Raw genomic sequence first — 14,955 nt, 5'->3', positions numbered from 1 at the left:
TTGGAAAAAATAACCATAACAATGATTAAAGTTTATATGCGCTCACTAAATGCTAAGATTTTTCTTTCTTTTTTTTGCATTTCAATTCTCTAGTGACATGATGGTTAATTTGTATCACATGTGTTTGAAGAACCATACAAATGTCTTCAATGTCTTTTGGTCAATATTCAATACTAAATTATGATGTAATAAATATCATGATTTCCATGTTATAGTTTCAAAGAATAAACACCTGTTCAGTGGGAGAACAGGAAAACAAGACTATTGAATGTTTTGTTTGCTTATTTTTCTGAATAATCTTGGTAATGTCCAAAAGAAGAAATCAAAGAATTTCTTAAGTGTTCATCCACCTAATTTATTTATGAAAAAAGTATTTCTTGAATAATAATTAAATGATAAAAAGACAACAGCAAGACCTCTGGCTGACTACAGTAGCCATACCGTGTCAACACATCAGCAAATTATCCTTGTACACACATCATAATTCACAAGATTCTTGCCTAGGGACACTTGCTTATTGAATTCATAACTCCAGAGACTTAAAAGTTTAACAGGTTTAGTTCAAAACAGCTTAATAAACTACAGATTTCTCTAGTTGGAAATGGTGGTAGTTCTTCAGATTTGCTTAAATTGATGAAAAGATTGGCATTCAGTGTTTTGCTAACACTTAACGAAACAGAGAGGTTGGTACTCATGGCAAATTATTAGTGATGGCCTTGATCATGACTTTTTCTCTTTTGCTAAATTGAGACTCTTTCTGGATATGTGGATGACTTCACCTTGCACAACGTTTTACTTGGCCATTCAGTCTTTAGCACTCTGGTTGTAAGAATATTATACCCTGTAATGGAAACCGAGTGCTCCAGATCAATGAAAGCACACTTTCTGGTGTACTGTGGCCACCACTCCTCTGTTATGTTAAGGATCAATGGAATCTGACACACTATTTCTCAATCTCAGGAGGGTCGTACTGCCAAACAGTTGAAAGGTGTAAGGAACAGTTGCGTAGAAGAAAAGAATAGAGTGGCTGTTTAGTCAAACAGTGACTCTAAGGTGACTATTCCTGTTGGGCTCCTAAAAGCTGTTCCTTTCTGGTCTTGTTATTGAATGTGAATATGGGTCACGGCAGCAAAGCCATCTTCCATTCACACTGTGAGAAGTCAAGGTCCAGTTCCCTGTTTGTCTTCTACAAAAACAGGACAAATTGCTTTCCCTGAATGGTGTAATTTCATTGAAACTTTATATTCTGTTAAGTAAAGGACTCCTACTTTTCCTTCCTATTCATTCAACAAGCACTTCACAACCCTTCAGGTACCATCTGGTAGCAGGTAGTATAAGGGGAAATGAAATAAGTAATAAAAATGACTTGTGTTTATTGAGACCATATTAAAACCAAATATTTCTAAGCTCTTCACCTATATTAATTCATTTAATATTCCTATGAGTTAGATACATTAGTATGCCCACTTTATAAATGAGAAAGTTCAGGCAGAAAAGGGTTAGCCAGTGGTAGGAATCTGCACTGGATCAGGATTCTAACCCTGCACTATTAAACATGGAATGCTGTTTGCTTTAATTCTAGGAGTTAACAGGCTGTGTTGTTGAAGGAGCAGGAAAATAACAATTAATGTCATGTGGGGATTTCTTGATTTGGCTGCTGGTTACAGGACATTGATGAGCTGTGTATGTATGATAAGAGCATGTGCATATGTGTTTTTATTACACTGTTTAAAACTGAGAAGATTAATTATAGGAGCAAAGATGTGGCAATATAGAATAACCTCTGTGCAGGAATTCTGATGGCAAGAGCTGTAATCAAGTATGGTAACATACAAGTTCCTTACTAGTGATATCACTATTGAAAACTGGTATGCTGAGAAACCCATCCATTAGTATCCATGTTTCACTATAAAAACTATGACATCATTCTAACTAGGAAGAAGCAAAAGAGACTTCACATCAATTATATAGATGTTTTTTGACTAATGTCCGCAAAGATTCACCATAAGTTAAAAGTGTCATGAGTCAAAAATGCCTTTAGGATGCCAAGCATCCTGGACATTATAATTTAGCAATAAACTGCATCATAGGGTATCTATTATTTATCACTATAAACATAGCATAAACATGATATGTGGCTTGTTGGCAACTGCAGCTCACTCCTGCTGTCCAGCATTAGGAGAGAGTACCATACAGCATATCACTAGCCTTGGAACAGATTAGAATCCAGAATGCGCAATATAGTTTCTACTAAATATATACTGCTTTTACATAATCATAAAATAAAAATAATGTTAATCACTGATAAGTTGGGGACTATCTATATTCAGGAACTAAGTCAAATTATGTGACTTACTTTTAGAAATTGGCATGGGATCTAATTTTACTCGAGGCATCTTTCTTCATTATCTCCTTTCCTCCATTAAAATAACTGAGTTTAGTAACAAGACTTTTTAAGATTTGACTTCAACTTCTCAAAATCAAGAGATGAAATTTCCAGAGAGGTCAGTGATAAGTGTTAAGTTCTTTACTCCTAAGAAGAATATGGTATTAGCATAACTTAAAAAAATCATTTTTTGACCTTGGTTTCCAGAATTTGGTTAAGTATTGGTGTAGCTTTAGGTTCAATTTTGCAATACCCAGGCCAATACTAAACACATTTTCCACCTTAACTTGATAGAAATAACTAATTCTAATAATAACTAACATTTGTAAATACCATATTTTATACCAGATTTTAACTAGGCACTTGCATCCATAATTGTATTTACTCTGTCCATAAATGCTTTATATGGATATTTGTGAGGATTAATTTTATGTGACAAGTCAACTGGATGATGGAATGCCCACATATTTAGTCAAATATTATTCTTGGTGTGTTTATGAGGAAGTTTTGGGATGATATTAACATTTGAATCAGTAGACTGAGTAATGTAGATGCCTTAATTGTTAGTCCTGACATAAAGATTTTGGTTTAGAAAAACAAAATTTTAAGGATGAGTTTTCTGAATAGGTTCTGACATTTCTACAGTTTAGCTTCCTATGTGGTTTGGTTTAAAGATACCAGTGTTAGTATTTCTAGGAGTAAAGGGAGCACTGATCGTTCATAACATGATCTAGCAATAAAGATACAGAGATGTTGTTACCACTGAATATTGGCAGTCAGATCATAAGAATCAAGTAGCCAGGCAATTATACATATATAATGCTTTCTAATCTTTTTGCAAAATAATGAGATCAGCAGGTTGCTCTTAATATTGTTGGTCAAAGTGAGGAAAGAAAAGGATTAGCTCGTGGATTTGAATACCCAGCTCAAATACTACATACATGATCTGACAGTTCTCTGTGTGCCCTGATGGAGACTCTTATCTCCTGTATGTATAAGGCTGTAGATCCCAAAAATGAAACCTAGAGTTTCATCTCTAATTACAATACAAATTGAGCTCTCAGACTGTTGAAATGAGGGTATTGATTGGGAGAGGGGAATGACATTGAATAAGAAAGAAAGTTGGAATAGGAACATGTGGGAGGATCTTCATTGAACTGGGGCTACTGAAATCTTTGCCAGTGAAGGGGACCCCCCAACCCCATTGGGAGTGGCATCTCCACTCTCTTATATGAATACCAACTCTGTTTTGCCCAAGAAAATGGTAATGGCTTCCTGTTTAGAATTTGCTATACAAGTCAATGCACCCATACTACCTGACTTTGCTTCCACACCCATGGTAGTTCTAGTAGGCCCATAAATGTGAAGTACAAAATGTAACCCATGAGGAATTATGCTGCACTCAAGAGATCTACTTGATTTCTAAATATACAGAAAGAAAATTGGGGGAATATTTGTGTGAATATATGTGTGTATATATATATATATATATTTATATAAAGATGTGGAGTGATAACAGATGGATCACTAACCTAGATGAGACCAAATTTGTCAATGGACCTACAAAGGAGATTATGCATTTAATGCTTACAAGGAGAAAAAAAAATGTCCTAAATGGTTGGGTAGGTGGCTGAAACACAGATTGAAAGTGACTGACAGTATTTTAGGAGCTGACTTGACTTATTTTGAAGGGAGAGATTCAAATATATGGGGAACAAAACTTTATCTTTAGCAAGAGCAAACAGGCCATCCTCCTTCCTTCAGAATCTTCAAATTTACCTTGAGAATTGCAAAGGAGCTCCACCAGAGCTCACAGCTTATTGTCAAAACAAGTTATCTACCCCACCTTTAGCAGACCAGACAGGATGGAGAATTGTAAATGAGGTCTTTTGATGGTTTTTGTCCTGGCCTGGTAACTGAATGCCAATCTGATCCTCAAGTTTTTAAAAAATTTTTTTTCCTTCGAAATTGTACTTAAAGTAGACTGCCACCAGTCCTCTTTGGGTTTTCCCCTCTTGGAAGCCCCCCTCCACACTGCTCTGGCTGGAGGCCCTTGATTCTAATAAATACTTTTAAATCTCAAAAAAAAAAATATATGGGGAGATTAGAATGTTAAAGTAGATTTGTCATTTAAAACTAACTCATTGGTGTGGTCCTTTGGCATTCTATATCAGAGGGGCTGGGTCCAAATCCCAGCTCTTAATTCTAACCTCCCTGCAATTCAGACTCTTGGAAGAAGTAGATTTTTGGAAGAAGATGGCTAACATAGTTGAGTTCCTGCCACCCACTTGCTCTTCACTTTGGCTCGCCATTGTGGACATTTGGGCACTAATCCAGTGGATAGGAGCTCTGTCTGCCTCTCCATCAGCCTCTTGAAAAATTGTAAAACCAGCTCATACACACTGTGAGGAACCAGAAGGCAAATTTCTTGCCAGTACTGTGATAATAAATTTGTGAAAGGAAACATGGCGTCCTTAAAGAGTTCTGTGGTTGCTCTTCCCTGTAGGCAATACCTTACAGTGGTAATTGCTGTCACTGAATTGGGAAACCTAAAGGCAATATGAGTACAGCCATGTGCTTCTTAATGACAGGGATACAGTTAATATCATTGTTGTGCGAAGGTCAGAGGGTGTACTTATGCAAACTAAGATGGTATGGTTCAGTCACTGTGTGTGGCCTCTTGACACAATCAAGAAATGTGAGCATGTGTATGAGACTGCTCTGCTGGCATGACATGGCATACTTTTCAGAGTAAACAATTTTCATAGGAAGAGAGTGCACTCAAAATTAATAATAAAAAGGTCAGTACATAAATCAGAACAATCACCTTCCATGAGCATTGTCAAGTATAGTGTTCTGTATAAAATTATGTATGTTATACTTTTACAAAACTAGCAGCCTTGTATGTTTATTTACAGACATACCTAACTAACATGTGAGTACATAATGCATTGTACTGTGATGAGGGCAATAATATGAATAAGTGATAGGAATTTTTCAGCTCTATTATGATCTCATGAGACCAAGATTGCATATGTGATGATCCTTGACAAAAATGTCTTTATGGAGCACATGACTGTAATTGGACCCCTTACTGGCAATGATTAAGGGGTGGCACTCAACTGCCAAAAGCTAGATGGAATTGCTTTTGGAGTGGAAGCAGAAATCAGATTAGACTGACTCATGCAGACCCATGGTGTGGATTAGTTGTTCATGATGCCCCTATAATGAAATAGATAAGGAGATTATTAAATTCTTATTTGATCTGCATAAACAGAAAAGTTCTAGGTCAAGTGAATAAAAGTCAAACTTGAATCTAAAAATGAAGAGTCATGGCCCCTCCATCAGTTGCTAGACTTGAGCCAATGTACAGACCAAAACTTGAATGAAGGGGAAGTCATGTCTACTTGAGGAAAGCCCCAATACACTACTAAAACTAATGCTGTTAAGTTTTTTACCAGCCTTCCTCCAAACAACCTTGTATTAAGGTAACTCTACCTTTGAGAAAATGAAATAAACATATCGTCAGGGACTACAAGACACTCACTCTGCATTGATACTAATTCTGAGAGCCAAAAAAGCTCATCCCACATTGGTTCCTTGACTCTGGAGTAAGGGATATCATGAAGAGGAATCCAATAGAAATGCTTCTACTTGGGAAAATAGTAAACAAATAGCAATGCTGCCTTTGTTGAAGGATTCCAATGCTTGGTGCCATCAACAGGCATTTGAAAAATTCAGGACTGGTGATTCCTACTACATCCCCACCCAGTTTGCCTATGAAAAAGTCAGATGGATCATGAAGAATGAATGTGAGCTATCTTAAGATTGCCAGGTGGTGACTGCAATTGTAATTGCTGTACCAAATGTAATTTCATTGCTTGAGGCAATTAATATGTTCCCCCATACCTGGCATGCACTTACTGATCTGACACATTCTTTTTTCTTCCTCCCTGTCCATAAGGACCACCAGAAGCAGTTTCCTGTCAGTTGGTAAGGCCAGAAATACACCCTCACTGTCATCCTTTAGGGGCATGTCAGTATTCCAGCCCTATGCCATCATTTAGTTTGCAGGGATATTGATAACCTTGGTCATTCACAAGATACCACAATAGTAGATCACACTACTGGTATTTGCTTATTGGATCTGGTGAGCAAGAAGTAGTTACTATTCTAGACTTGTTGGTAGGATGTTTGCATTTCAGATGGTAGGAAATGAATCCAACAAAAACCCAGGGTAAGCTCAGGGAAGTTTCTAAGGATCAAGAGTTGGGTGGCACGTGGTGGCAGGTGAAGATATCTTCTGTTGCACCTGATTCCCTCCTACAAACAAAAAATGGGCACAATGTCTGGAAGGCCTCTCTGGGTTGTGGAGGCAATGCATTCCTCATCTGAGTGTGTTGTTCTGGTCCATGTACCAAGTAGCTAAAAATGCTGCTGATTTTTGAGTGTGTTCAAAAAAGGAGAAAGTTCTGCTACAGAGCCCAGCACTTCTACAAACTGTCTTGCCACTTGGGCTATATGATCCACTAAGTTCAATTTTTCATGAAATGTCATGGCAGGCAGAGATGTTTGGATTTTTTTGGCAGATACCTATAAGTGAATTACAGCAAAGGTCCTTGGTATTTTAAACAAAGCATTGCCATATCTGCAGATAAGTGATCTATCTTTTGAGAAACAGCTATAGACCTGCTACAGGATCTCAATAGAGAATGAATGCATCATCATGAGCCATAAGAATACCTTACAATGTGTACTGCCCATGATGAGCTGAACAATATCTGACTCCACCAAGTAATGAAGGTGAGTGTGCAGAGTAGCCCTGCCTGTTGAAATGTAAGTGGTATGTGATACCAGGCCAGATGGATTACTGAAGACTTGGGTAAGTTACGTGAAGAAGTCACCAAATTTCCACAGTGCCTATTCTTGTTACACTACTGTATCTTTCCCAACATGCAACTGTAGCCACTTGGGGAGTTTTATACAATCAATTGATATAAAATGAGAAGATTCATGGCTAGTTTACAAGTATGTCTGAACTGTACACAGGAACCACCGGAAAGTAGATGGCTACAGTACTATAGTCATGTTCTGGGACATTCTTGAAGAAAACTGGTAAAGACAAATCCTCTCGGAGGTAGAATTATAACACTGCCACTGATCATTTATATTATGGAAAAAATAAAGTGTTTTTATATGTGAATACACACTGATTCATAGTGTATTGCTCATAGTTTGCTTGGATGATCAGGACCCAAAAAGAACATGATTAGAAAATTGATGACAGCCAGCACTGTGGGGTAGAAAGTTAAGCCACTGCCTACAGTGCTGGCATCCCATATAGGTGCCGGTTTGGGTTCTGGTTGCTCCATTTCTGATCAAGCTCCCTGCTAATGTGCCTAGGAAAACACTAGAAGATGGCCCAAGTACTTGGGCCCCTGCACACGTGTGGAAGATCTGAAAGAAGCTCGTGGTATTGGCTTCAGATTGACCCAGATCCTGGGCATTGTGGCCATTTGGAGAGTGAATCAGCGAATGGAAGAGCCATTCTCTCTCTCTCTCTCTCTCTCTCTCTCTCTCTCTCTCTTTCGCCTCTCCTTTCTCTGTCTCTTCCTCTCTGTAACTCTGTCTTTCAAGTAAATTAAATAAATCTTTAGAGAGAGAGAGAGAGAGAGAGAGAGAGAGAGAAACCATGAGCCTCTTCTTAAAAAAAAAAAAAAAGAAAAAGAAAATTGATGAACAGGAAATCTATGGAAGAGACATGTGGATAGATTTCCCTGGATAAACAAAAACATGAGTTATTTTTTCCTCATGCTATTGCTCCAAAAAGTGACATCAACAGATGAGAATTTTAATAACTGAATGGATACAGTGATCCCTTGTGTGGATACCAGTCTGCCTTTTCTCCCATGACCCTGTCATGACCAAATGAGGTCACAAAAATAGTGGTCATTGGTGGCAGAGATGGTGGTATTGCAAGGACACAGTAGTATGGACTGCCACTCTTCCCGGGCTCACTTGGATATGGACACCACTGAGTGTTCTAGCTGCCAATAGCAACAATCAGAATTGTCTTTTAGATATGGCATTATTTCCCAGGGTGCTCATCCTACTGCCTGGTGCCCACTGATTGTTTAGAATGCTTCTATCATGGAAGGGAAAGTTTGTTGCCCCTATTGGAATAGATACTCTGTATAAAGACCTATATTTCTTGGATACAATATTTCTACAAAAATAGATCAGCTATGGATATATAGTGTATTTCTTTCAAATTTTTTACTTGTTTGAAAGTCTGGGGTAGGGAGAGAGAGAGAGAAAGATGGAGGCAAAGTGAAATTTCCCATCTTCTGATTCACTGGAGATGGGCAAGGCCAAAGCCAGGAACCTAGAACTCATCCTGGTAGTCTCTTCACTGTCTTATTTTTTTCTTTGCAATTCAGAAATACTTCAGTTTAATGCAATCTCATTTAATGTCTATTTTTTTTTTTTTTTTTGACAGGCAGAGTGGACAGTGAGAGAGAGAGACAGAGAGAAAGGTCTTCCTTTTCCGTTGGTTCACCCTCCAATGGCTGCCTCGGCCAGTGCTCTACGGCCGGCGCACCTTGCTGATCCGAATCCAGGAGCCAGGTGCTTTTCCTGGTCTCCCATGTGGGTGCAGGGCCCAAGCACTTGGGCCATCCTCCACTGCACTCCCGGGCCATAGCAGAGAGCCGGCCTGGAAGAGGGGCAACCGGGACAGAATCTGGCGCCCCGACTGGGACTAGAACCCGGTGTGCCGGCGCTGCAAGGCAGAGGATTAGCCTATTGAGCCACATTGCCAGCCTTAATGTCTATTTTTGATATCGCTCTAATTGCCCTAGAGATTATATATAATCTATTATATTATTACATTATAATATATTATAATAATATAATATATTGTCATTTTTCAGCCTTTTGGCTAAGATCAAGTGTAGTATCTGTTCTATTCAATTTAATAAAATATATTATATATTAAATTGTGTATATATAATATATATAAATATATTTACCTGGGATATATAAATTATAAAAAATTTATAAAAATATATTTACCTGTTAAGCTTTTATCCTGTTTCTTCTATCGGCTTGTTACTTTCAAATTTCATTTGTAATTAATCCATTTTGGTTGATAGTTGCATATAATGTGATAAGGGTCCAATTTTATTCTTCTGCATGCTGAGATCCACTTTTCTCTACACCATTTACTGAAGAGCTATCCTTTTCCTATTGTATGTTCTTGGCACTTTTGCAAAAGTTAGTTGACTGTGTATTCATGAGATAATTTCTGGACACTCTATTTTATGTCATTGACCCATATATCCATTTATTTATGCCAATGTCATTTTGTTTTGTTTACTATAGCTTTGCAGTGTATTTTCAAATCTGGTAGTGTGATGCTTCCGGTTTTGGTTTTTCCTTCTCAAAATTACTTTGGCTAATCTGGGTCTTTTCCTCTCTAGGAGAGTAAGAATTGTTTCTTCTACTTCTGCAAAAAAAAAAAAATGACATTGAATTTTGATAAGAAAGGCTGGTGTTGTGGTGTAGACAGTAAAGCCCAGGCTGCAGCGCCAGCATCCCTTAGGGGAGCCTGTTTGTGTTCCCACTGCTCCATTTCCTATCCAACTGCCTGCTGATAGCTTGGAAAAGCAGCAGAGGCTGGCCCAAGTATTTAGAACTCTGCTACTCACATGGGAGACTCTGAAGACGCTCCTGGCTCCTGGATTCAGCCTGGCTTATCCCCATCCATTGTGGCCATCTGCCGAGTAAACAGTGGATGGAATATCTTTCTCTTTCCCTCTGTGACTGTGACTTCCAAATAAATAAATAAATCTTTAAAAATAAATTTTGATAGAGATTGCAATGAATTTAGAAATGAAATGATTTTTGGTAGGATGCCCATCTTATCAATATAATTTCTTAAATCAGGAACATAAGATAATTTTATATTTGTTTCTGCCATTTTAATTTCTTTCAACAAGGTTATAGTTTTCAGCATGCAGATTTTTCATGTGTTAAATTTATTTTGAGAGGCCGGTCCTTTGTCTCTTGCTCTCTGTGTGTAACTTTGACTTTCAAAATAAATAAATACATCTTTAAAAAAAATTTACTCCTTGAGATTCCAGTGGAAAGAATGGGCCATCAAAGAAGGAGGTACCTTTCTCTGAAGGGAGGAGAGAACTTCCACTTTGACTATGACCTTGTCTAAATAAGATTGGAGTTGGCAAACTTAAAAGGCTTCCATAGCCTTGGCAACTCATGACAAGAGCCTAGGGAGATTACCTATGCCATAAACAAGAGTGTCAATTGTTAAGTCAACAACAGGAGTCACTGTGCACTTACTCCTCATGTAGGATCTCTGTCCTTAATGTATTGTTCAATGTGAATTAATGCTATAACTAGTACTCAAACAGTATTTTACACTTTATGTTCTGTGTGGGTGCAAACTGTTGAAATCTCTACTTAATATATACTAAATTGATCTTCTGTATATAAAGATAATTGAAAATGAATCTTGATGTGAATGGAATGGGAGAGGGAGCAGGAGATGGGAGGGTTGCAGGGTTGCGGGTGGGAGGGAAGTTATAGGGGGGAAAAAGCCATTGTATCCATAAAGTGTACTTTGGAAATTTATATTTATTAAATAAAAGTGAAAAAAATTTACTCCTAAGTAGTTTTATCAGTTTAATTAGGACAATCTAATTAATGTACATTCAGATAGTTCATTTTTGCTATTTAGAAATACTAGTGATTGTTGTATTACATTTTGTATCCTGCAAATTTATTGACTTTTTTTTAGTTTTTACAGTATTTCTTTTGGGAGACTCTTTAATGTTCTTCACATATAAGATGTTGTAATCTGCAAAGAGGGACAATTTTACATGTTCCTTTCTTATGGGGATGTCATTTATTCATTTTCTTCGCCTAATAGTTATTTTGGCTAATACTTACAATAATATTTTGAATTGAAATAATGTGAGCAGGGACACCCTTATCTTGTTCCTGGTCTTGCAGTAAAAATAGTTAGCTCTTTACTACAGCTGTAGTATATTAATTACAAATGCATCACCAATTTAGGGCATAATTTAAAGGTAGGGCACAATGACATTTTATTTGGACAGAAGTAGTGTCAAAGATTTCATGAGAAGTTTGTAAAATATCAGGGCCCAGTTATTTTATGGCAGTGTAAGAAATTCTTATATCAATTAGTGTCTGTATCAAAATGTATTGAAAGTGTCTTGATTGGTCACTTTCTCCAAAAAGTGGTTGGTTGATATGTACTTGGAATGTAAATATATATTAAGTCTGTCCTCATTTGCAGTTTGATTTGTCCTTTAGAGACAGTGGATATAGCACAAATTTTACATACTAAGTCAAAAAGAAAATCAGCTATGGCCCATATTATCAATATGCTAATATTATCAAAACGCTCTTGCTCTCTCTCTCTCTCTCTCTCTCTCTTTTTCCTGTCCCTGCTGCCTAATGTCAGAAGATATTTAAACAAGTCCAGTCACAGAAACTCTCAGGTCTGAAACAGAATGCCAAGATGTTCTGTTTTGAAACCTATTTCTTTTCTTGAACTGGAGCTGTTTAATCAAAACTTCTGTTGTATTGGGATCAAGAGGAATCTCTTATGTGGAATTCACAACAAGAGTTTAACCAAATGAACAAATCTAATTCAGGGAGCAGTGGCATGGAGAGACAAAAGCCAGGCGCTCACGTGGTACAACACAAAATCCTCCATGTGGAAGTCATTTAAACTGACATTTTTCACATGGTAGAGATGAAAACATTCCTCTGCTATGGAGCATTGTAAAGTATGTCAGGTATCTTCTTGCACTAACCTTTTACACATCTGTCAATTGGAGAAGTTAACCTCTTTGCTGTTTTGAGAGGGGAAAGATAAAAATCGAAGTCCTGGTGATTTTATTGGAGTGTTGGCTGCTCATGTCCTTGGCTATCTCTTCCACCCTCTTGGTGTGAAGATTTACTTAATTCAAAACACATGTGTTTTCCTTGACAGGCCCACTAAATGCTATAGAGCTCTGTGGTTCACAAGGTACCCTCACAGAGCTGGGCCAGTACCTGGGGGTAGCATTTCGGCCCAGCCACAGTATGGACAGACACCTAATGAATTTTCAAGTGAGTGTCACATCCAGGTGTGTGACTAACCAGACAACCACAGTTTGTCCTCCAAGAGGTTTTGTGTCTTCTGCTGTCCTTTTCCACTTCCCTGTACTTTTTAAGTATAAGTCGCATTTACTTCAACATTGACTTTCCTTCCCAGCCTTCTCTTGGAAATTCAAGGAATAATTATCTTTGCATCAACTAAATTTCCAGCCTTTTGTTAGTTGTTCTTTAGTTGAATGACCAATGACTGTTTACAAAGTGTTTCTAAATGTGCCTTGGGTTATTTTCTGAGCAGATGGAACACTGCCTTGAGAGCTGGAAAGCAGTTTTTTTGTTTCCATGTGAAGAAGGGGAATGGGGAGTCACTGGTGGAGCAATGGATTTAAGCGAGTAAGTTTTTAGAATAACTTATGATCTATTCAGTTTCCATTAAAATATATAATTATAAATAATTACCCTAAACAAATTTAATTCCGCCTCTTGAGTTTTATTAGAGCAACAAACTTAACCACATGCATTTTGTTAAATAGACCATTGCACTGTGAGGAGGAAAAAGGGGGAAACACTTAACAAGATTGATATGACTTGCATGGGAAAAGAGAGGATTAACCATAATTGAGGATTTTCTGCAGTATCCTCTCCCATTCCATTAGTGGTGAAATAGAAGTAGGTGTTTAAGAAAGCGAGTTCACAGTAAAGAATTTAAGGAGATTAACTCAGTTTTAATAGATGGTCCCTATTCCATTCAAGAGTTAATGCCAGAAATAGGCCAACAATTTGTTTTAGTATTAGGCTCAATTTTCAAAATGTAAGAAAGTAAATTATGAAAGCCAAAGCTGACAGCTAACTAAAATAATAAGAATTGATGTTAATTCATTTTTCCAGTATTCCAGAAGTGTTTGAAGTATGTTGAGGGTTTCTTTTCTTTTTATTTCTGAAGATGAAAAGTGAACTCCAGAGTTTTGGAGTGGTTATTTTAAAAACCATATTTTGCACTTTTTTAAAAAAGCAAAGTGATTCCTTTTTCTGTTTGGAAGAGTAATACACTTACAATGTAAAACCCACATGAAACAAAACATAGCATATAAACTGGCAAATACCAATAGATTTAGCATACAGATATCATACCTATTAACATATTTATATCTTTCTGTTTAGACATTTTCCTATGCATGAGGATTGTCTTCATGTAATTGCTATTAAATCACAGAATATACATAGAAAGCCAACAAATAGTAACTATTCTAGAGACAGATCATCGCTACAATTCCAGGAACTCTCTGCTACTGACTGTCCCCATCAAGACTAAACTTCCTCAACTTTAAAAACAAAAAAACCTGTTTTTTTCTAACGTATTAGAAGAAGGTGTGTGTGTGTGTGTGTGTGTGTGTGTCGGGAGGCATTCCCATTCACTGGTTTACTCCAAATGGATTGGTCCTGGGTTGAAGCCAAGATCCAACAATGCAGTTCAGGTCTCCCACATGGGTGGCAGGCTCCCACTTACTTGAGCCATCAATTTTGCCTGCCTAAGTCTTCATTAGCAGGAAGATAAAGTCAGGAGCAAGAGCTGAGTACCAGATTCGGGTGCCCTGGTATAGGACATGGTGTCTTAGCAGGCATTTCAACCAGCAGCTTTACCATTAAGCTAACTGCCCACCGCAAACTGCCTTGGTTTTTGACATAGATGAGTTCTTTCTGTGTCTGAATTTTTAATAAGTGGAATCCACTTTATGTACTCTTTTATCTTGGTTTATTTTGTATAATATTAGGATTACAGGATGTATTCATATTGTTATATATCATAGGAATTACATTATGAAAGGATGCTGCACTTCAACTATTTTGCTATTTGACTCTTCAAGTCTGGGGCTACTAGAAATACTGAGTATGTCATTACAGTGCATGCCTTTTTGTGACAGCTATGGACATATTTCTGTTTGATATTTACTTCGGTTTGATGTTTATATAGGAGTAAAATTGGTGGTTTCTAAGGGTGTCTGTATGGTAATTTCTGTAACAACTCTGTTAATGAGTTTTCCAGAATAATTATAATAATTTACACTTTCATTGGTGATATAAGAGATTTCTGGTTGTTCTACTTCCTTACCAATGTTTGATATCAAAGAATTGTTTTAAAATAACAGAGGAAGTTGGGAGAGCATGCTGCAAGATGAGCCTGGACAGTTGAGGGGCATGGAGTATGCATGGAACAAAAGAAATAAATTAATTAAAATAAAATTAAGTAAATAATATTCTATGTGGGCTTTAGGAGCTTACATTTCCTACTTAGCTATATAGTCTAAATACTACCTTTCTATGTCAGTAAATTAAAAGATTATCATTTAAATTGCTGTGTATTAATCTTTTATACTATGTTTCTAAGTATATTAATCAATATTTCTATCATGTTAATTTTTTAT

General features: G+C 37.1%; 1 pseudogene; it reads left to right on the top strand.

Moving 5' to 3' along the window:
• The first annotated feature begins 9,306 nt into the window (after nucleotides 1-9,306).
• Nucleotides 9,307-9,397, top strand: LOC127491262 (U2 spliceosomal RNA; annotated as a pseudogene).
• Nucleotides 9,398-14,955: the final 5,558 nt, after the last annotated feature.

This window comes from Oryctolagus cuniculus, chromosome 11, assembly GCF_051225735.1.
Source record: "Oryctolagus cuniculus isolate XC-2025 breed Fujian yellow rabbit chromosome 11, ASM5122573v1, whole genome shotgun sequence".
NCBI lineage: Eukaryota > Metazoa > Chordata > Mammalia > Lagomorpha > Leporidae > Oryctolagus > Oryctolagus cuniculus.
The sequence above is the reverse complement of the archived record's forward strand: the minus strand, read 5'-3'. Positions and strand labels throughout refer to the sequence as shown.